The sequence below is a fragment of the Diadema antillarum genome, unplaced genomic scaffold, assembly GCF_040938485.1.
Source record: "Diadema antillarum isolate AM-2024a unplaced genomic scaffold, OU_Dant_1.0 seq00000847_RagTag, whole genome shotgun sequence".
In the NCBI taxonomy this organism is placed as follows: Eukaryota; Metazoa; Echinodermata; class Echinoidea; order Diadematoida; family Diadematidae; genus Diadema; species Diadema antillarum.
In genome coordinates, this window is record NW_027271721.1 from 1,596,802 (window position 1) to 1,618,676 (window position 21,875).

The following is a 21,875-nucleotide window of genomic DNA, read 5'->3' on the forward strand; positions in this document are numbered from 1 at the left end:
TGAGAAGGCACCGATCAATACTATCCATGGGACAGATCGCATAATTTGCCATTCTATGAATTGCTGTTATTTGACTGAGCATGAGCTCATAGTGTCCATATGGAATGCACATGTTCATGCAAACAAAGCATCATTGTGTAATGGAGTAGGGAATCAGGCATTTGGTAATTCTTTTACCACTCCTACTGAGTAAGGCAAGCAAGAGAAAAAGTACCATTGCTGAGTTTCGAGCCACAACTTTCTTCAGCTGGCCCTGTGAAGAAAAATAGTGTCTGCATCAGTATCTATACAATCTGGCACTATTTCCACATGTAAAGGTAGACTTTATTCACAGCAAATAGTGAAATCATGTTTGCAAATAAATACATAGATTGCACCAAAGACCGTTATATCCAAGAAGTTGCTATTATTTGTGCATCATCTACAGTAGGTCTCAGCTAATTTTCCTCTCATGCAAGTGCAGGCTTTTGAAAACAGTGAAGTTTCATAGTCACGAAAACTCTGACACATACATGGTAAACTATGACCCTCCAAATTGATGCATCATTGTTAAACAATACATAAGCCTCGATTCATTCACACTCTCTGCATGCACTTAGGTAATTAGAATTATGTGTAGACCTACAGAAGCTTGAAGCCACAAAGTAGCGGCAAAGCATTTTATATTCTTTACCATGCAGTTCTGGTTCATATAATATTTGAGAGGGTGGCTGGTTTATGCTAATGAATTTCTTCTCCCCTTTTTTCTTGTGTCTACGAGACACTGCCCACGATGATTATCTTGCATTGGCACATGACTTTGTCGAGACGAGAAGGAATGTGAGAGTAGAGCAGGCAGTCAGCGTTGCCTAGCAACTCCCTGCCCCACTACAGAACATACAACGCATATGAATTCGCGTGGAAGTGATGGCATTTGCACTTGACAAATGGTTTTAATATACGACTGTTCTGGGATGCAGGACACAGGAGAAAGCATCGGCAATGCACGTCTTTTACTGAGAAAAAAAAGGGTGACATAGAAGGCAGTTTCTACTTCAATTTCATGAGAAAGGAAGAACATAATATGCAAGTCCTTTTCTGGCCATCAAAACAACATAAATCCTAGAGCATTACACATCCCAATGCATCTCTTCAAGAATGAATTTCCTTTCTCAGCTACTTCTGCCATGTCTGCTGTAAACTAGCAATCATGATGAAAAAAAAATCCATTTTTGAAGTCCCCTTGCCCATCTTGCTAAATTGTGATTGAACTGCAACAAACCAGTTAAGATTGTTGATGCACAGTGCTCAAACGGGTATCTTCATCAACACTGAAAGTACTTTCAGCTGTGAACTCAACGCCGCTACCCACATAAATGAGACAGGGATATGTAAACAGAGGGGAGTACATCTACTGTGGATAGTTTATTTTCGGTGGCTGATAATGACCACTCTGACTGCCGTATAAAGATGTCATGTCCCAACCCGTCTTACGACCCAGTTACGTCAGACATTCTTCTCTGTAATTTCACCTCTTGTTCATCTTCCCCTCTTTCCTATTCATTTGGTGATGCAGGGTGTCTGTTGTTATTTCTTTTATTCTGTGTGGGGATCGAGGGGAGTATATGAGCAAAACATCATTAATTTTTGTACATCTTATCTGCGTACAAGAAATGCACTTCCTTGATATAGATCATTCCCCTGAGCATAACATTTTGTTTGTCTCTTTCCACTCTAGCACACTACAGTAAGGTCTTCCCTGCATAAATTTACTGAGGAGGGATGCGCATAATGTGAATTGCATGTTTCCGTAGTGAGTCAAATTGGCTTTTAGTTTACATGGGTTCTGAAGTTTTATATATTCCATTTCCACTAGAAGTATAACCAAAGTATTTCTTTTTTTTTTTGCTTAGAACCTAGACATATCAAGATGCATTCTCCTTTCAAAGTGAAAAGGCCATATCTAATGAAATTCAGGAAATGCTGCTTTTTAAGATTTTTGAAGGAAAAGCTAAACAAGAGTTAGACATCAGTTTGAATTTTAGATGACAAATTTGACAAAATGAATACAATTTTTTATTCTACCATTTTGAGATTTATCATTACTGGTCATTGTTGTAAATAGGAATTTGCTTTATCTGTGAGTATATGGTCACTCCCTTTGAAAGCATCCGTTGACCATCCTCACTCATATGCCCTCCAGGTAGAAAGGTTCAGGTGGATTCTCCTTAACTCTTTGATTACTGCTGGCATCTGTATTGCATGAGTATTTCAGAGTCTGAGATTTTGAGAGGGTTAAGAGATATTGTCCTCGAACTAGAACGTTCTCAAAAGCCCCGCTCTCCTTCGGGTGGTGATGATCATATTCCCACTCCTGCATATCAATTAGAGTGGTTTGGGCCTCTTGGGAGAGACGACAGCCAAGTTCTCAAATGCCAGGGTATGTTTACTGTATATATCCTGCAATACTCGGACTGAAACTCACAAAGATCAGGAGAAGTGCCATGATTGTTTTTGTGCCCGGTTCTTATTGAGTTTGTAGTATAAAAGATAAACAAACAGTAAAAAAAAATTGTCCATCTTTCCTGTAATGTTTAGCACTTGAATGATTGGACATTTCCTTGAAAATATAGGTCATGTTATCAGCTTGTTACATCATGTTTCCAAATTTCACATGCGAGGATAATTTTTAGCATGCTCCTCTTCTTTTTCTTGATGTTCGCCATGCGTCTTCTTCAGGAGTAGGTCGTTACATAGACTTTTCTTTTCATAATTTCCATGCAACATGGGAAGAAACTTTTAGAGAGAGGCGAGCCTATGCCATCACTAATGATAACATTAGCTTGAGCACTAAGCATCACCCAGATGGGATAATGGCTTCCCTTGCCTAATATCCCCTGAAACAAAGAGCATGTTGTGATGTGACAATAATGAAAACAGCAGGCAGCATGACATTGCCACCTTGTTTTGAAGTGATCCGGATATTGGTGTCATTATGAGGCTGACATTATTATTCTCCTTATACTTAAAGAAAACCTTCAGTTACATCAGGAGCCCTTCATGTTGTGTGTCTACACTTGAAGTAAAGAGTGTTTCCTGTCAAGTTTTGCATTTATGAATAAAAAATCGTAAAGTATATTATTATAGATTATCCCAAAATGGTTTTATAATGCATATTGTTGCAAAATTTTGCAAACCAGACTTTGAATTGGAAAGTATTCTAAGTTCTTTTTGATCAGTCCGACACACATTATTACAAGTACGTTTATGCTAATTATCACTTCACCTAAGTATACCTTATAGATGAAATTGCTGAGATTTTGACAATGGATTTTAAATTTCATATTCTGAGATGAGGCAAAAAACTTTTAAATGTTAGCTAACAGCAGGTGATATCTAACCACATTATGCCTCATAGCACAGGTTCATTGTTTGAAGGCACTGTAATTGATGTAGGAGTATGTCTACCAGACTAGGGAAATGTGTATATTTTTTTTTGAAAAGTAGTGTTTATAATAAGCCCTGATGATTTCAACTTTAAAAAAAAAAAATCTATGAAGAGCTTTTTAGGAGGAAAGTATGTCTATGCCTGTCTATTGACATATTTCAGCGATTTCAGATGAATATGATTAAACATTAATTGTTAAATGAAATGCTAGTACAGGCTTCAAAGAGCCAAATTTTTTGTAAGGGCCTCAGGCTACCATTCAACTGTATTGAGGTTATTACCTTGACAGACATTACCTGAAGAAGAAGGAAGACTTTTTGAGACAGCATCTTTCTTCAATCTCCATCACCCAAGGCCGTTGTGATAGACATGTCTGTCATCGGCCTCGTCTCTGCCATTCCTTGGGCCATCTGTCGCCCCCAGTGCCTGTCCCTGCATCCTGTTTCCCCTCCTCCAAACTGGCCTGTTATTGTAATCATGTCATGACTTCTTCCAAGAACAAGGCCATGACTACCGAAGGGTTTCTCAGGCCCAAAAGGTATTCATTGGTACTGGCACAGACTTAATTGGAAGTTACAGATCACCAAGTTTTTATTTTCCTTGGCATAAATTGCTGCTATGAAATTTATGTGCATGGATATTATGAATTCCAACTGCTTTGATGGCATCACTTTAATATTTCATTTACACCATTTACATGGTTTATTTACTTTTTTATCTACACGCCAGTGGTATTACACAACAGTGCAACATATATCCATAGTAACTTGTCATCTTAGGTAGATATGCAAAATGCAGTATTACCTCATGAAAGTCAAGTCCAGACTGCTAATAATTTTAAGGCAGTGTACAGAATCAAGTCCTGACTTACTGTACAACTTCAGAATTGGGTACATCTCCATCCTAATGTGGTACAATTGTTACTTTGTTAGTAGCTGGACCACCCCTCAGTGGGAATGACTCGCAACACTTCTAACACCCCCCCCCCCCCCCCCCACACACACACACACTCACATACACAGTTTTCATCAGGACATTATGATAATAACCTTGGTGTGTAGAATACAAATGTCTATCTGATTATGTTTGATTGGATGTAATCACGTTTTAATAAACAAATGGCTCGGCAATGCATGTGTTTCAATAGAATGCACTTTTAAGTCTGCTTACGGACTAAGCGGTAGAACAGTCCATCAAAAGCTTTATTCGCAACATGCATGCACAGACTTCACAAAGTAATCGCTTTCACCGACACATGCAAGTAATCATGTGACATCTTTCGGATGGCATCAGAGGAAGCCGCTGTGAAGTGCAGGCGGTAGAGTTTATGCTGAACATAATCATATGCACCCATGTCTGCTCTATCGCCTCGCAAGAGCCTGATCAGGATTTACCAAACTATCAAGTATTCATAGTCAGAAGGCATTGACTCCATCATGTCTTTTCAGTCATCATCTGAGCATGCTGACATATTATATGAAGCGCAATTAAGGAGAAACACAACGTTAGTTTGTTGATACTTGGAGGAGCATTTATTCAACGAACCATGGCAGTGGTACAAGTCACAGTTATACTGCTTATTATCATAGATGGCGCTATTGCATATCAATTCAACAACACCTTAACTGGCGTAATCACTTCTTTCCTCCTTGCAGCAATTATACAAAAATTAACAGTTTTACATACCGCAACACTTACCTAACTTCACAGTACAAACTTATAGTGACATGAGAGCAAACACAATATGAAAATCCTATAAAATATATGTTTAAGTCACCTAACAAATAAACAAAACTTTTACACTATACTTTCTCCAATTAACATCATAAATCAACATACATATACATGTACCTATGTCCATAAATGACTTATATGTAGGGTAACAAAAAACCAATATCACACCTTGTATCTTAAGAAATAACTGCTTACAATCTTCAACATGGGAACAATATGTTTTGCAAGCATCACACGGCACAAATAGCCATTTCTCGGTATCCTAAAAACTACATTGTATCAACTTTCATATACAAATATACCTTACTACTGCTGCTCAAACAATTATTATAAACAAAATCTCAAAACAAAACAAATCATTGTTTTTAGTTTTGTTGTCTGTGACATCACCTACTAGTGCAACCAAAAAAAATTCCAAACCTTGAAAATATTGATAAGACATCTGATCGCATCGGGCAAACATGAATATAAAGTGGATTAATCATAACTGAAAGAGAAATAAAGCTGGCACCATAGGAATGGGAGAAACTGAGGTGACAGACGAAAAATATACCGACATACGTGTATCTAATAAAGAAGGCATGTGATTAGAAAAAGGGGGATGCATGAACAATTATAAAAGACATGTGTGAAACATTATATTCTGTATAAGATACAATATAAACTGACTGTTAAAATCGTACTATACAGCACTTGGGAACAATAGCACAATTCGCCTTGACTAGCATTGTACAATATCGGATAACAAACAAAACAGCTTGGTCCCAAGGACCTTATCATAAAGATTTCCCCTGCATAACAAAAACATGCCAGTAGCTAACACACATAATCTGCATGATGTCAGACAACCTAATAAAACAAATAAAAAGAAGTCTCCTTCCTTGGAGGACCTTGATATAAAGAGTTTCCCCATAGAACAAAAATAAGCCTGTAGCTAGCACATATCATCAGGATGACCTATTAAACAACAAAAGAATGAATGTACATTGTATATAGTACATGTGAAACATAACATCAAATGTTTTATCAAAAATCACAGTCCTTGAAAAAAAAAATTACTAGCTGGGGGATCGAATGAGCACCAGGCACTAGTTACTACGCAAACTGTACATGGGTTGTCACATGATAGTGTAAAACAACAAAGTTCAGACTACATTGTATGTCATTGACGAACAAAACCGGGGGGAGGGGGGGGGCCTCGAGGCACTGATCTATTCGAGAACATAATCAGAGAGGTAAGGCGGGGCATGTCGGCTGCGATGGGGATATCGTCGGCTAGGTGAGGGCACACCAGGTGTCTGACAATTGTCTGGAGGAGCTGGTGGGGGTATAGGTTCATCGTGTGGGGTAGACAGTTCATGTGGGATATCGGGGGGCTCCGGTGGCCGGAGGTCAGGTTGCACCGAAGTGATAGCACTGGGATGCAGAGGGGGCATGTGATCATCCGCTACTGTAGAAACCTCAGGAGGATGTGGCGGGGGCCTCGCTTGATCTGTTGCATCAACACTGGGTAGGTCGCTCACATCATCACCATCAGATTCAGGGGACCGAGAAGGTAAAGTGGGGACATCGGACGGAACCTTCAGACAGTCAGAACGGCGCACACGGTAAGATGTGGACCGAAGTTGGTTACCGACGAACCTGCGAACGTTGCACCACTCATCCTCAACACTACAAACGAGGTAGCGGGGTCGGGAATGCATCTTGGAGCGATCCGTGCGGAGATAGACAAGATCACCAACGTGAATGGTGATGTCTGGTGAAGGGGGCGGTCGTGTGGGTGCCTTTGACTTGACACTTGGAGCATGATTAGCACGACGTCGGTTGTGTTGAGTCATGATGATATCTTGGTCTTTGATAGGGATCTGTTCACTTGTGAACTGATCACGTTGAGTCCAAAGCTCCCGAGCAGATAGGCCATTACCACGGAGCCGACTGTTGAGGCGATTTGTAGCAAAAGCAAGGGCAAGGGGGGTAACTGGGCCACCATGTGGATCATCACGGAGTAGTTCGTCTTCCAGTTCCCGTACTGCTTTTTCAGCGACAGGGTTCTTGTTGACGTTTGTGGGTTGACCAAGTTCGAGGGTAATCCCCTGTCTACGAAGCAACTCATCATTCCGGAGGGCTGCAAAGCCCGGGGCTGGATCTGTGCGCACTACAGCAAGAGGGCCCTCTAGCGGTCGTAAAGGTGGGCACAAATGGAGTAGAGCATTGCGGAGGGAGCCAGCACGTTCATCCGGGATCAGTATGCATGAGGTATACGATGTCACTGTCTCTCTGATGACGAATATGAGCTGTCGTGCACGCTTGATGACATCTGCCGCAAATGATACACCCACCACACATGGCGGATCACTTGTGGATTGGGGTGTGGCAGCATGAGGCACATTCCGAAGTGAGAGACAGCAGTGGCAACCTAGGCTGACCTGCTGAATGGCAGCATCAAGGTCCAAGGCGTAGAAATACCGAGACACCACTTGTTTGAGCTGGTGTGGGGTAGGGTGACTCAGTTGGAGATGGAGGGCAGTGAGGATGCCAGGAAGCACCCTGCGGGGAACTACAATACGCTCTTGCCGTGGCTGGAACGCGCGTTCTTGCCGGACAACAAGGAGGCCGTCACTAGCAATGGTAGCGACCTGTAGGTAACGCTTCACATCGCGAATATCCGTCAATTTCTTTGAAGGGCGGGTACCCTGCTTGAGATGGGCATGTGTACGACGGAGGTCGGCGCATTCAGATTGAATCCGTGCCCACGCATTGCGGGATGTGAATGGCATGCGTGTACGTCCAGACAGAACTTCGTCTATGGTATTGCGGTGAACAGCGGCGCCCTCCAACTGAGCAATGAAAGAGCAAATCTGACACTTGGGCTCTTGACATGGAGGAGCATTCCTACTGGCAAAATCAGCTGGTACATTCGCAGAGCCAGCTAGATGGCGAATGGATACCTGGTACCTACTCACAGTTGTTAGGAATGTGGAGACTCTGGGACTAGCAGAAAATTCTCCACGGCACAGCTTTTCATAGGCCTGAACACATGGTTTGCTGTCAGTAAGGATACAGACAGGGTGATGTGACTGAATAATGAACGGGCTGAAATGCTTGGTGGCAGTGGCGATTGACAATGCCTCCACCTCACAGGGGAGCCAGGTGACTTGGCGGCCATGCAGCTTAGCACTAAAAAAACCAGCCACAAGGGGTTTCTTATCTCTTGTCACATACATGGTGGCACCGAGGCCATGTTTCTTGACTGACCCATCTGTGACAATCCACAACTGGTCGGAGGGGCGTGGCAGAGTGATAGTCCGTGAAGACTGAATGGCGGACTGAGCCTTGGTGAATGCACCATGCAACTCATCTGTCCAGTGGATGCGGTCTTGAGACTTTAGGCCAGCAATAGAATCGTCAAGGGGGCTCACGTACGAAGCACAGCTGGGGAGCACACGAGCAAGCATCTTGTACGCGCCAATAAACGATCTCATGCCCTTCACCGTAGTAGGAGGGGAGCAGGTTGACAATGTTGTCATCCTGTGTGGACTTGCACGGAGGGTTCCTTCAGACCAGATCCACCCTAGGATAGTTGTAGTCCTGGGACAGACAGTAGTCTTGGTCGGGGACAGGTGAAGGCCATTGGCAGCTAGGGCCTGCAGTACCCGCGACCAGTTCTGCAGCAAGGATTGTGGTGTGTCGGCACCACAGTACAGATCATCTGCCAACTTGACAACAACGCCTTCAACCAACAAGTCTCCAAGCACGCGACACATCATTTCCTCCAAGGCAGTCTCAGAGCCTGGCATACCCATGGCACAACGGGTGTATACCCGGATACCTCGGAAGGGTGTAGCAACACCACAGTATTTCATGGACTCCTTTGAAAGGGGTATCTGATAGAATGCACTGGCAAGGTCTGATGCAACAATGTACTTCCACTGACCAACTTTACGCAATGTAGAATCAACATCAGGGAGCACCGAGGGCTGAGGCTTGGAATAACGACCTACATCAGCAAAGGCTGTGACTAGCCGGTGACCGCCATTGGGTTTCTTGACCAAGAAGGATGGGTTGACATATTCAACAGTGACACCAATATCCTCTGGACGAGCAAAAACACCAAGTTTCTCCAGGTCATCAAATTTATCCTGCAACTCGACAAGCTTGTCATGGGAATACAAGGGGAGCCGCCCTTTGCGCTGAGGTGGTTGGACTGGGCCCATGTTCACAACAGCCTGGAATGGTCCAGAAGCACCGTTATAACCCTTGTAAGAGGAGCTAAACACACTGTCACACTTGGCATGAAGTGCCTGGAAAGCATGCCTAGTCTGTGCTGGGAGAATCCCATCTGGATCGAGAATCACTGATTCAGCAGACTGGGCAGAGGAGCCTTCCCCACGGGGCGGGGTGGGGGGCGCTGCAAGCCGACCTGTGATGGGTGGGGTAGACAGACCTGTATCCTCCATACACATGGGGCTGACCTGACACAAATGCGAATTGCGCCGAATAATACAGGGCGCCTCAGACAGATTGGGAATGCGGATCTTACCAGCGATACTCGGGACCACCTGGGGAACCGGGAAAAATTCTGGCAGGGAGGGAGTAGGAGGAGAGTCTGTGCGAGGCTCTAACACAAAGGTCTCCTCATCTGCAAACTGGGGAGGCAAGGCAAGCTCAAGGAATTCTCCTGGCCAGAGAGTCATGGTTTTAGAAGGAGCTCGGAGAACGTGGGCACGCCTAACAGCATGGCCAACTTTTGACTTCCCAGTGGAACCATAGGAGTACACAGTGCCATCATCCAATGATATCTGCCGCTTAGCTGGTCGAATAGCCACATCATTGCGCTCCATAAATGGGGTCCCAGCAAGGACCTCAACATCCAAATTCTCCACAACCAAGCCCTCAAAATGGAAAACATGACTATCACGAGACAACGTGAGACGGGTTTCACCAACGACCTCCAAGGGGGATGATCCATCGGCTTGGTGGGCAGACTGGGATGTGGGAGCCACAATACATCCTAGTGCATGTGCTGTAGAGGCCCGCATCATGTTCCCAGTTGCACCGCTGTCAACAGTGACACGAACAACATGATGATTGTAAAAAGCGTCAAAGTAAGGAGACTGACGCACCTGAACACGGAGTGTAGCAGGGGAGTCTCTGGAGTCTGGCCCAGACACCGCATCTGGGTCAACCTGAGTGTCCTGGGGTTCAATGTCATCCGCAAGCATCTCGTCACTATCAAAAATCTTAGCAACCTGGCGGGCTTTAGCCATGTACTGCCTATCAGATTCTGGGAGGTAGGGGCATACACTAAGAAAGTGATTGCTGGGGCGGCCAGCCTGGAGACAGAGGGGGCATGACCTAGTAGGCTTAGCGCGAGGTCGAACACGAGATTGTGGTTGAGCGCGCCTAGGGTTAGATTGATTGCGATTGCGCGGAGGAAGGGCAGCGGCACGCATGGCCCTAGAACACTCAACTGACTCAAGGAGACTAGTGAGGGCCTGAGATATTTCAGGCTTAAGAGAAGCAAGGGTACGTGAGCGGAGCTCTGTGCCGTACCGCTGTTTGACTAGCTGGGGGAGATCAGGATGAAGCAATTGGAGCCAATGCAACACTATGAAATTTTCGATAGTTGGAGTGAGTTCTTCGTCTTCTGTAATGGTATCGCCATGGTGAGTAATACCTCCACCTGAGGTCAGCAGGTTATCCTCTACAAAGGCAAGTATCCTTTGGTACAAGTCCTCTGGCCGTTCATCACTTTCCAACTTGATGTTAGAAAAATCAAGAAAATGGGCACCGGTAGACTGAAAACCGTAATGGAGACGAATTTTCGACCAAATGTCATTGAGTGAAGTGGAACTGCGGACTATACAGTTCCTCGCAATCACAGGACAGAAATTGGCAATCTGTCCTAGCATTAAATCAAGCATGACAGCCTTTTGCTGAGCTGTTTTGCGAGAATCTGTGGGGACAGAGCTAGTGTCATCAACAAAGCCCCGATTAGGATTTGTCTTGGTCTTTTTGGACCATGTCACTGACTCGCCTAGGAAGGGTGCAAAGTGCTGGTCGAGATTTAGGGTGTACAGGAGATTCTGTCTCCAACTCTCAAACGAGGTGATGGTTTCTATTTTACCCAAGCACCATTGCTTTGGCACTTTGGCCGTAGCACACGCCATTGTGGGTGTGTGGGACTGTACCGTACAAACAAACTAGTTGCTATTGAAGTCCTAAGTAAAAACTTACGTTTACGGTGGACTTGGCTGTTTTATTTCAGCAGAATTTCTTCCTGTGATGGGCAAGATTTAACTTAGGCTGTGGGTAGTATTCCAGCGCTGCCACCACGCAATTATGGAGAAACACAACGTTAGTTTGTTGATACTTGGAGGAGCATTTATTCAACGAACCATGGCAGTGGTACAAGTCACAGTTATACTGCTTATTATCATAGATGGCGCTATTGCATATCAATTCAACAACACCTTAACTGGCGAAGTATATAATATCAACACATTAAAATTCTCCATTTTTCCATATAACAAGCCAGTCACATCATTATTAAATAGTTTGATTCAAATAGATTTGGCCATGTGGAAATTTTCATTTATATCAGTTATGTTATGGGTAGCATAGAAAAAGAACAAAAGAAAAGAAAAGAGGAAAAATCCAGATTCATTACAGTTCTCAACATTCCTTTTGTTATTTTGGTCAGAAAAAAAAGGTTCAGTTTAGAAATCAATCATGTAACGAAAATTAGATAAACAAAATATCGTTTTATATTTAGATCTATAACTGCATTACAAATATGCAATTAATATCTCAGTTGTGCTGGGACTAAATTCTTTGCCTGAAGTAAGCATATTTTCATTTTGTATTTTTTTTTTCAGAGTCCATTCTGATACGGTACCCATTTGCCTGATGTAATTTTTGTAAAGCAATATGCAAAGCACTAGAATATCAAAACACTAGGTACCCTGAGGGTACCTACTTTTCTTGCCATATTCATCATTTCTTCCTCCAAAGTGAATTATATGAGAGAGCAATCTTATTTGCTTCGTGTCATGCATATTTAGATTTTTGCTATTTGTTGTTTTCCTTACATTTTTCTTTTATTCTGATATATTTTCTTTACATGTCACTGTTCCAAATGTCTTGAGTTCATGAAGGAAATGATATTTGGTGCATAGCCAGTTAGACAAAAGAAATCCTAAAATGTTTATAAAAAAGGGTATTTGTAGTCATAAATGCTCTATTTTTATATCAGTGGGTATAAAATGTTGAAAGGCCTCATGGTACACACATGTCCAGTCAGTGTGAAAGCTTGTGGTAGAAGGATTCTGTAAAACCTGATATATTCGTGGCATGAAATTTTCGCGAATTGGAGCTGGCGGCCTTTTTTGTGGCATGAAATTTTCGCAAATCGCCACTGGCATTCAATGCATATAGTGTAGACAAGAACTTTCCCATGCATTTTAATTTCGTGAATCTTGGCGCTCACGAAATTCGTGACTTTAAAATGCACGCAAACATTCCTCGTTTTACAGTATATAGGCACCATGTCCCATCACCAATATGTTGGCATGGAGGGAAGTTATTGATCAACCCCGGTATTATTTGACAGAATGCTCATATCATGGCTCTTTGAGGCCATCACTGAATGAAGTGGGACGAGGAAAATTTCATGCATGTTAATGAGTGTCTGGTTAAAAGTCATCGCAGGAATGGGTGTGGGCCTCGACCTTGTATAGTGTGCAAGATTGGTCCATGATCACATCTACCGATGCATTAGCCCCTGTTTTTTTTTTTTTTATTTCATTTCATTTGGACCATTTCACTGTCAACACAGGTAATTGCACAAATCTTTTTTATATTCAGCACCATTGCTGATGACCCTTACCTAATAGGATAATGTCAATTTTAACCATTGATATTGAACAGGAAAGAGAGAAAGAATGTCAATCTGTAGTTAGCAAGTATTTATTCTGGTTCTAACAATGCCAAAACTTGTTTTGCTATGCATTGATTATGAAGACCATTGTTTAATGGTGAAGAAATTATAAATAACTACGAGCTATTAAGTATATACTAGCAGAACACGTCTGTTTTGCTACTTCAGTAGGTCATATGTACCATCCAATACCCTAATAAAACTATTGTGTATCTGGAATAGAAGGTATAACGCATAGACCATGCTGCCTTGATTAAGGATGATATATAGTATTTCACCCGCCCTAGTTATTTCTGCCATTTGTGAATTTATTGTTCGACGGATGTGATGATTTATGAGTGCCCTATGATTCCTCCCTCCTTCTATATACAAAGTGTAGACTGGTCTTCTGATGCAAGCTCACACATAAACTATACAGGCACATTGCAAGTCTTCTTTATCATCCTCTGGTTTTATGCTATTTTGTATGGTATTCACGAGATGAAAGCCTCCTTTTTGTGATAAATTTTGTCAGAAGTTGTCAGTGGGTATTGCGCTAGAACATATAGATTGTATCAAAAGGTGATTAACTTGAGGTGGGGGTTGGGGGTTATGTAGTGTTTGAATGTTATGTCATCTATTTTTTTTTAATACACAAAGCATCTTGTAGTCATATGCTAAATTGATCAATTTTATTGTTAGTTTTAAAATGACGAAAGACGGGGAGTGTTTATTTTATGACTCATTACTTAAGTCACAAGTAGTTAGTCTCCATCGGATGCTCTATGATGCAAACTTTGAATGATTAATTTTAAATTTTAAAGACATTAACTATTCAAATGCAAATATGTGATGAAGCAGTGACATTTACCCCTCTCAATTACATACTTGGTGGGTTTCATTTGTGTGTGTATAACTGTTTATGTGTTTATAATAATTCATAAACAGACAGAATTACCTCTAAAAAGACTAGCTTGACAACTACAATGTCCACCTGTTTTCAAGTGTGTTATTTATTGATGACATTGACTGATAGATCTTTTTGTGCATATATCAAGGACAATTCTTTTCTTTATTTGCCAATAATAGTGATGCTGGTAACAAACAGCATGTTACATCTATTGTCAAATTTTACTGTTGCAAGGAATAACATATTATGTTATGAAACTTCAAACCACCAAGCAAAATATATTCCCTTATCTATCTTCGCAAATTGCCTAATTCACATTTCAATTGTTCAATTTGGAACATTGTGTGAAGAATAATGGCTAGTTACTTTCAGCACAAGTGTGTATATATAGTAGAAATTAGCAGGGGGGGGTGGAGTGATACTGTAATATCTGATCACCCGGGTCACTGCTGTGTGAATTAAGCATAATCGGCTTCTCATTTGGACAAGGTTAATGTACTTTGCTGGGTATTCGATCAGCCCTTGCTTTGGAGTTAGCAGGGTAGATCAATGAAAGCTGATAATCAATTCATGCAAATTCAGAAAATGCCTCAAAACACTTTTGTGAGGCTGGAACATCAAGTGTGTGAGTACAGAGCAAGGCAAAGAAAAATGTTGGTGTGTGGATGATAAACAAAAAGAGTAACTTCATATCAAGAGAAGATAAATTCAAACAAAGACATGACCCATAAAGTCAGGTTTGGATCTGTCCTGATGTGTTACTCTGTAGAAAAAAATATGTCAAATAAACTTTTTGTGATCATGTTTATGTCATTTAATTATTACTTAATCGTGACAAACAGATTTGGTTATGCGTGTTTGATATCCAATAACAGGACATTCCAAAATCCACACTTGGACACTGGTGTGAGTATATGCACTGAAAATCATGGATATATCATGCCATACATATCTACATGTATGTGTGACATGTATTTGTGGTACATCATCACGTTACAGGCATAAAGTCAGAGATCATCTAAGGAAGAAAAATGTGCATAAAGCAGACTTTGGCAATATACCCTTTATAATTACTAACTCTTAATCGAAAAAATATCCTTGTAAGGAGGTAGAGCAAATCATATAATTACTGGCTTCACATCTAACAAATCCATATCTGCCCAAAACCAGAAAATTATTTTCTTGATATCATATGGCTTTCATGATGACACATCACATTATTATGTGTTTACATGTTATGTTGCTGTGTTTTATTGATATCCACAAAATTGTCCACAATTCACTTGACAGTTGACAAAAATAGCAATGAATTGCCTACTTCTTATCAAGCACAAATAACGTGTAATAAAGCACAGGCTAATGTGGTCATCAGCATTTGTTCTCATGCATGGTTACATGCACTGATGATAGCCATCATTCAAGTACTGGACTGGATTTAATGATAGTAGTGGCAGTTTCCATTGCAGTCAGGGATATAGGCCCTACGGTATGTATGCATGTATGTATGTATGTATGTATGTATGTATGTATATACATACACACACACACACACACACACACACACACACATATATATATATATATATACAGGCTAGTAATTTATGGGGTATACATTATAATATATGGTATACTACAATATGCTGTTGTATGTGATGTTTATGTATGGCTCTCAGCCATTTTGTTACATTTTGAGACCATGGGCGGATTTACCATTTGTTGTGGCCTGTCCTAGGAATCGTCATCGTCTTTGCTCGGTAAATAGATTTAAGTTTGAGCCCGCCTGAGGTATCTCCATGGAGCATTCATGATGCAGGATGTACGATTCAGAACCAGCTTGATCAGTGGCCATGTCCCCAAACCAAAACGCTTTCACTCTCACAGTCTGAGTCATGCATTCCAGAGCTTTGCCGTTCACCCATCTCTGCTATGCACACACAATGACTGCCAAGCAAAACCAAATCCACTTCATAAAAGGTCTGACATCTGGACCTGTGCTTCTAAATTTCATTCCTTTCTTCACTTCGGTGGAAAGTTTTTCTCTGTCGCTCTACCACTATGCATTATGTTCTCAGTCTAGAATGTGGTTATGGGGGAATTGTGTGCGTTGGAAAACAGCGTAAGTGGATTTATGAGAGGACCCGTTCTTGTTTATGAATATGACCTCTGATGCAGACATGATACTGGTTTGAAATCACATGAAAGATTACAGACAATCAAAAATTAAGGAAATGGGGATGATTCTAAGACACAGTGATTTCACTGTATATGCTGTATATGAGTGCCTTCTTTCTCTCTGACTTTAGGTCGGCACCTAATTGTTGAAATTCAAAAAAAGTATCTCACTTAAATGCCCAATCCACAGCATTTGTAGTCACATTCAATGTACATTTGTATAGGAGTAACCAAGACCTTAGCAGTGACAGGAAAATGTAAAAAAAAAAGAATTGATGGTTTCTAATATCTGATTAAATTGTTATAAAAGTTTTGTAACCATTTCTCAATATCAATATTTGACAGAACAGTGTCAAGTGCTGTATTCTTGATACTTGTCATGATATTTGCATGGACTGCATGCTCTGTTATGCATAATGAACTTTTGTGATGAAGAAATTTGTTTTCATGACAGACTATTTGCTGAGAATATGAAAGCTCAGGAAGAGTATTTAGGAATGCTTTTGAATTGGTGATGATTATCAAATACATCTTAAGTGAATATTTAACATATATATGACTGTACATAAATGATCTCTATGTACACTATCAAGACCTAAGTACAGTACTGTAAAACGAGAAATGTTCGCGTGCATTTTAATTTCGCAAATTTCGCGAGAGCCAAGATTCGCGAAATTAAAATGCATGTGAAAGTTCTTGTCTACACTACACGCATTGAATTTTAGATTCAACTCACAAAAATTTCATGCCACGAAGGCTGTCTGCTCCAATTCGCAAAAATTTCATGCTGCGAAAATGTAGTGTTTTACAGTAATGCAGCTTGAAGATATCTGTATTGGTCTCTGTTACTGGTACGTGCAGTCCTGAAATGATGTGGATAAGGTTCTTTTGCCACACTGCCAGTGCGCAGCAAGCTGTGAGATTAAAGTTTCTCGACCCAGACTTCGAGTGTGAAGTCAATAACTCCGAAGGCTAGAATGCATCCATTAAGCTCACTCACCCTCCGATGCACATCACAATGACTTTCATGCGCAGACAGCCAACCCAGACAGGTAATTGCCTGAAGAAACCGACCAATATTTGCATATCTTGCTGGCGCTAGCCTGTTGAAGAGCAAGTCGGGTCTTCTGTTGGGGAAGAGACTGGTAGGCAGGAGTCCATCCCCAGGGCCTGGGATGCATACACATTTTGGAAGGTCAACCTCATTTCCATTGAATGTATTTTGCTTCTCACTTGGACTGAACTAGAACAGCAAACGGCTAAATTGAGTAATGGGTTGCGAGGCTATGCTATTGTGTACACTGAAAACTGATGACTGATTACATCAATAATAGAAAATGAATGTCCTTTGTGGAGGACATTCCTTTCACCAAGTAGCTCTCTCTGCATATTAAAATGTAGCACCAAGATAATGATTGTAAATAATGTAACATTACAGTTAGTCTTTATCACACGCACACACACACTCACACACATGCACACACATATATGTATTTATATTTGTGTTTAGGTGTTTATCATATATTTTCTTAGGAGTACAGATATGTAGCCATACCTATATTCAAGCGTGATAGAGGTATCTGTAAGAGATGTATATCTCTTTTGTTTAGGAATTGCCTGTCTTCGTAGAACTATAGGTCTACATGTTAAATCTGAGCGTATTTCGTATTCAGTGAACATCTGGATGCAATTCCTTGCCTTTGGAAACCTAGCTTCCTTGTCGATTCGAACAGAAATAGAAATATTCGCTACCTGAGGCAAGGTTGATGGAGTACGAGAGGAGAGTCTGAAAATATTGATCACCTGCCAGCCCTTACCATGTGGAATTCATTGACCCTTGAAATAGTAGATTTGTCTTTGAATATTCTCAGTATTTCCTTGAATTTCATCAAATTATTTTAATGAACATCTGGAAAGCAGCATTATCACAAAGACAAAGTTCCAGTTTGGCAAGCTTATATGAAAATGTATTGTGAGATTTCTCATATCTTACCAGAGATGCTAGGAATATACGACTATAGGTGTGTAGAGGGGCATTTTCACTATATGTAGGCTTTCTTTCGATGGATCATTCTGATTCAGGAATGCTTCCTCTCAGAAACATACATTAATTTCAGATCGATGCACCTGCTCCATGGTCAGATGAAAAGCATAATTTCCGGACCCCACCAGTTTGAGTCTTGCACATAAAATGAGTGGCTACTCAGCCATATACAGCCACATACAGGTATCTTTTCAATGCAGCAGTTCATCTCCACCACCCTTTAAAGAGAGAGAGAGAGATAGAGATAGAGATGGTGAAGGGAGGAAGGTACCCAGCAAACTGAAATAAAGAGCAATTAACCTATTGATAACAGCACTTGTGAAATATCCGGATGTGGAGTCCTTGGACTGTGTGTTTCATCTGATTATTTATTGCATCTCATGACAGGGAGACACAACAGCATAATATCATACAGAAACATGAGAATTTTCACACAAATATTTGTCCAAGAGCCTGGTGAAAAAGTCTGGGATTTGTGTGTGCATCCTTTCACTTCATTCCAAATCATCCAAAGGAGAAAGGAGACAGAGAGAGAGAAAAAAAAAAGCAAGGACAGAAATGTCCGCCACCATAAGGCCCCAAGGTCAGTGACTCCATTCATCCCACATGTCCTTGCTAAAAGGATTTCATCATCACTATCCTCACCCATACAACAGCAAGGGAGTCAGCATATTCACTCATTACACACAATCCTCTGCTTCATTATCTCAGCTTGAATTGGATCTGTCAGTAAACGACAGATGCTGGACAGTGTGTGTATGTAGCTTTTGAATCTCTGTATGTAAGAGGTGTTATAACCAGCTAGCTTGTTGTCCACAAGCAACCTCTTGAAGTAATAGTGCTTGACTGTGAAAGATGTTATACAAATTAAAGTGTAAGTACATGTAAATAGAATGTCTGTTGTGCTTTTATACCTTTACCCAGCAGAGAGATAGCATGCCATCAGGGTGCATGGAAATAAGTATAGGGGAATGTGAACACAGAGCAGAAGTGGCGCCAGGCTGGCACCATACCAATTAATCTAATAGACTGCCATTCTTTCTTGTTGTTCTTGATACAATCCAAGCTGAGCTTGTTCTTGCTACGATTAACAATGAAATTTGAGTCGAATAACATGACACCTTATCTGCCTGCCATCTCCCTACCACCATCCTTTTTTCTTTCCCCTCTTCCACTCTCCCAGGCTCTGTCTTTCCCTTTCTTCTCCTCTCGCCTTCCACGTTGGCAGACTTGGAGACAGGGAGCGGTTGCCATGCATGGCGCTGTGATGAGTCATCCATGGCCGTATATTATGCATTCACGTGGGGGGTCAAAAATAGACTTCGCCACAGGAATATGCACACAAGGCCACCATGTTTTTCCCACTCTCAGATTTTGTATTCCTTTTGTCGGATGATTATCTCTTCTCGTTTCCTTTTTTTTTCACCCATTATTGGGGGGTGGGGAGGATGATATATTGAGTTTGGAGACCTGTAGTCAATAGGCCTTACATGATGAGATTCAATTCCACCCATTATTAAACGAAACCAGCTTCTTATCTAATAACATCATTATATTACAAGGTGTACAGATGTCTATGAAAGTACTCCCTCGTCTTCAAAGAAATAATGAAAAAATAATAATAAAACAGGAAGAATATTTGCACTCTCAATTTTTTCCGACGTGCACTTGGTATGGCCCCTGAGTTGATATTTGGATGTGCATGCTAACCTTTAAGATGTTTTCATGCATCTGTCAGTAGGCAGACATTGTGCTCATCTTTATGGGCATATTTATTGCTTCATAGTAGGACAAAATTATTTGAGAGGGTGTACCTTGTGTCATACATGGGAATGTACTATTTGCTCATGTGATTACTGGAAGGGAAAATAGATTTGGAAGTTGTTATGTTCTTTCTTGCCAGCCCTTTATGCATTTTTTCATTATTTAGCAAGAGACTTTTGTTGCATAAAAAGACAAAAGACTGTGGCTTCAAATTAGCTAAGAATTTATGCCTGGAAACAAATGGCATTACCAAACACTAGCCTATTAATATAATTTTCTTCTTAATGTGCTACTTTGAGCAAAGACTGTTTAAAAGTGAAAGTATACCTCAGGAATCATATTGCTTTTTTTAAATTGCAATGGAACAATTCTTGCAGAACCTATGATGGTTTGGTGAAAATGATTGAAACTGCACCACAATATCAACTAATGGGTCATCAGGATTGGTGTATTTGTATGAAAAATATTGTTTATAATGCAAATTGCTCATCGCCCAAGCATTTCATAGGATATAAAGAATTGTGATTGCTGATGCTACATGATTTCAAGCTGTCTGTTTCAGTATGGATAGAGTGCATTGAGATGTCAAGTTCAAGTTGTACTATATAGGATATAAATGGTAGCCATTAGGGATAAAATTATGTCTCAAGACTGAATTTGATATCAAAGATAGATGGCAGGCACATTTTGTGATGAATATTAAATATCCTGATTAATCCTGGGAAAGTATTTTGCTTCAGAAGAGTGTACATATGCTGGAGTCACATGGGGAGTTGACAGGTGTCAGAAGGCGATGTCTGCAGCGTACTAATGAATCATGGTTATCAGACGCTTGCTTGACTTTCATTTTACGAGCATGCTGCGAGGAGATATGGTGGGCCGCAGAACGTTATCCAATTAATTGAGCCCACTGCGCGAGGGGGAAATGATGTCGATGCGCTCCGCTGACAAAAGACGGGGCTGAAGGTTACTCCCTGATAGGATTCTGTCGACATGAGGGATTACGGGCTTACAGAATTATAGATCGGGTAAAACATGCACAACATGCGTGTATTAATGTTCACGGGTAATGCCTACATGTACTGCTGTATACTATCTACATACTGCTGCTACCCATAATGCATTGCAGTCATGCAGACACCATGCGTACCCGTTTCCTGTATGGCATTTCTATGGACCATTCCCCTGACATTTTATGACTGCAAGAGCACTATTGCTTCTTTATTGCACAATTTTCCAGACATGAAAACATGGATTGTGGTGAGCATGAGGCAAGTGCAATTATCTCTTGGGATTAGAAAGTGATTGACATATATGAATTCCATTTCTCAAAAATTTAATTTTAAATTCTTTGCTTAAATATTATGTTAAACTAAGAAATGTATTATTGAATGTATGAGATGTGTGTCATTTAGTGTATTACACTCACAATCCCTTATCTATCTTGTAAATATTCAATACACCAACCATCTTCAACACCAGAATACTCAACACTGGGATTATGAATGTGACAGGAATACTTTGTAATACCAGTATTTAGCATTTTGCTGAAACAAAACAGTTCCTTTCGCATAAATAAACTGTGGACACGAAGAATTTTATGAGATAGTATCCTAACTAGTGATAACACTACTACTAATGATACTGATATACTTATGTATAATGTAGAATAATAAACAAAACTGAAGCAAAATATTCACAACATAAATTCATATACATGCCAATCCATATCATACCTGCATTATTATCAGGGAGGTGGGAACGGTATTGTATAAGGATGTAACATATAGTTTGGCTGAACAGCAATCTGAAAATGATAAAAAACGGCAGTCACACTAATGAATGACTACATGTGTCTCCTTCCATACATTCCCATGGTAGTCTGTGGGAAATACTCAAATAAATG

General features: G+C 40.8%; 1 protein-coding gene across 8 annotated transcripts in view; it reads left to right on the plus strand.

Annotated features, from left to right (window-relative positions):
• The window catches only part of LOC139740309 (uncharacterized), a 100,480-nt gene that overhangs the window by 45,879 nt on the left and 32,726 nt on the right, over positions 1–21,875 (plus strand). The gene's annotated exons all lie outside the window — the stretch shown is intronic.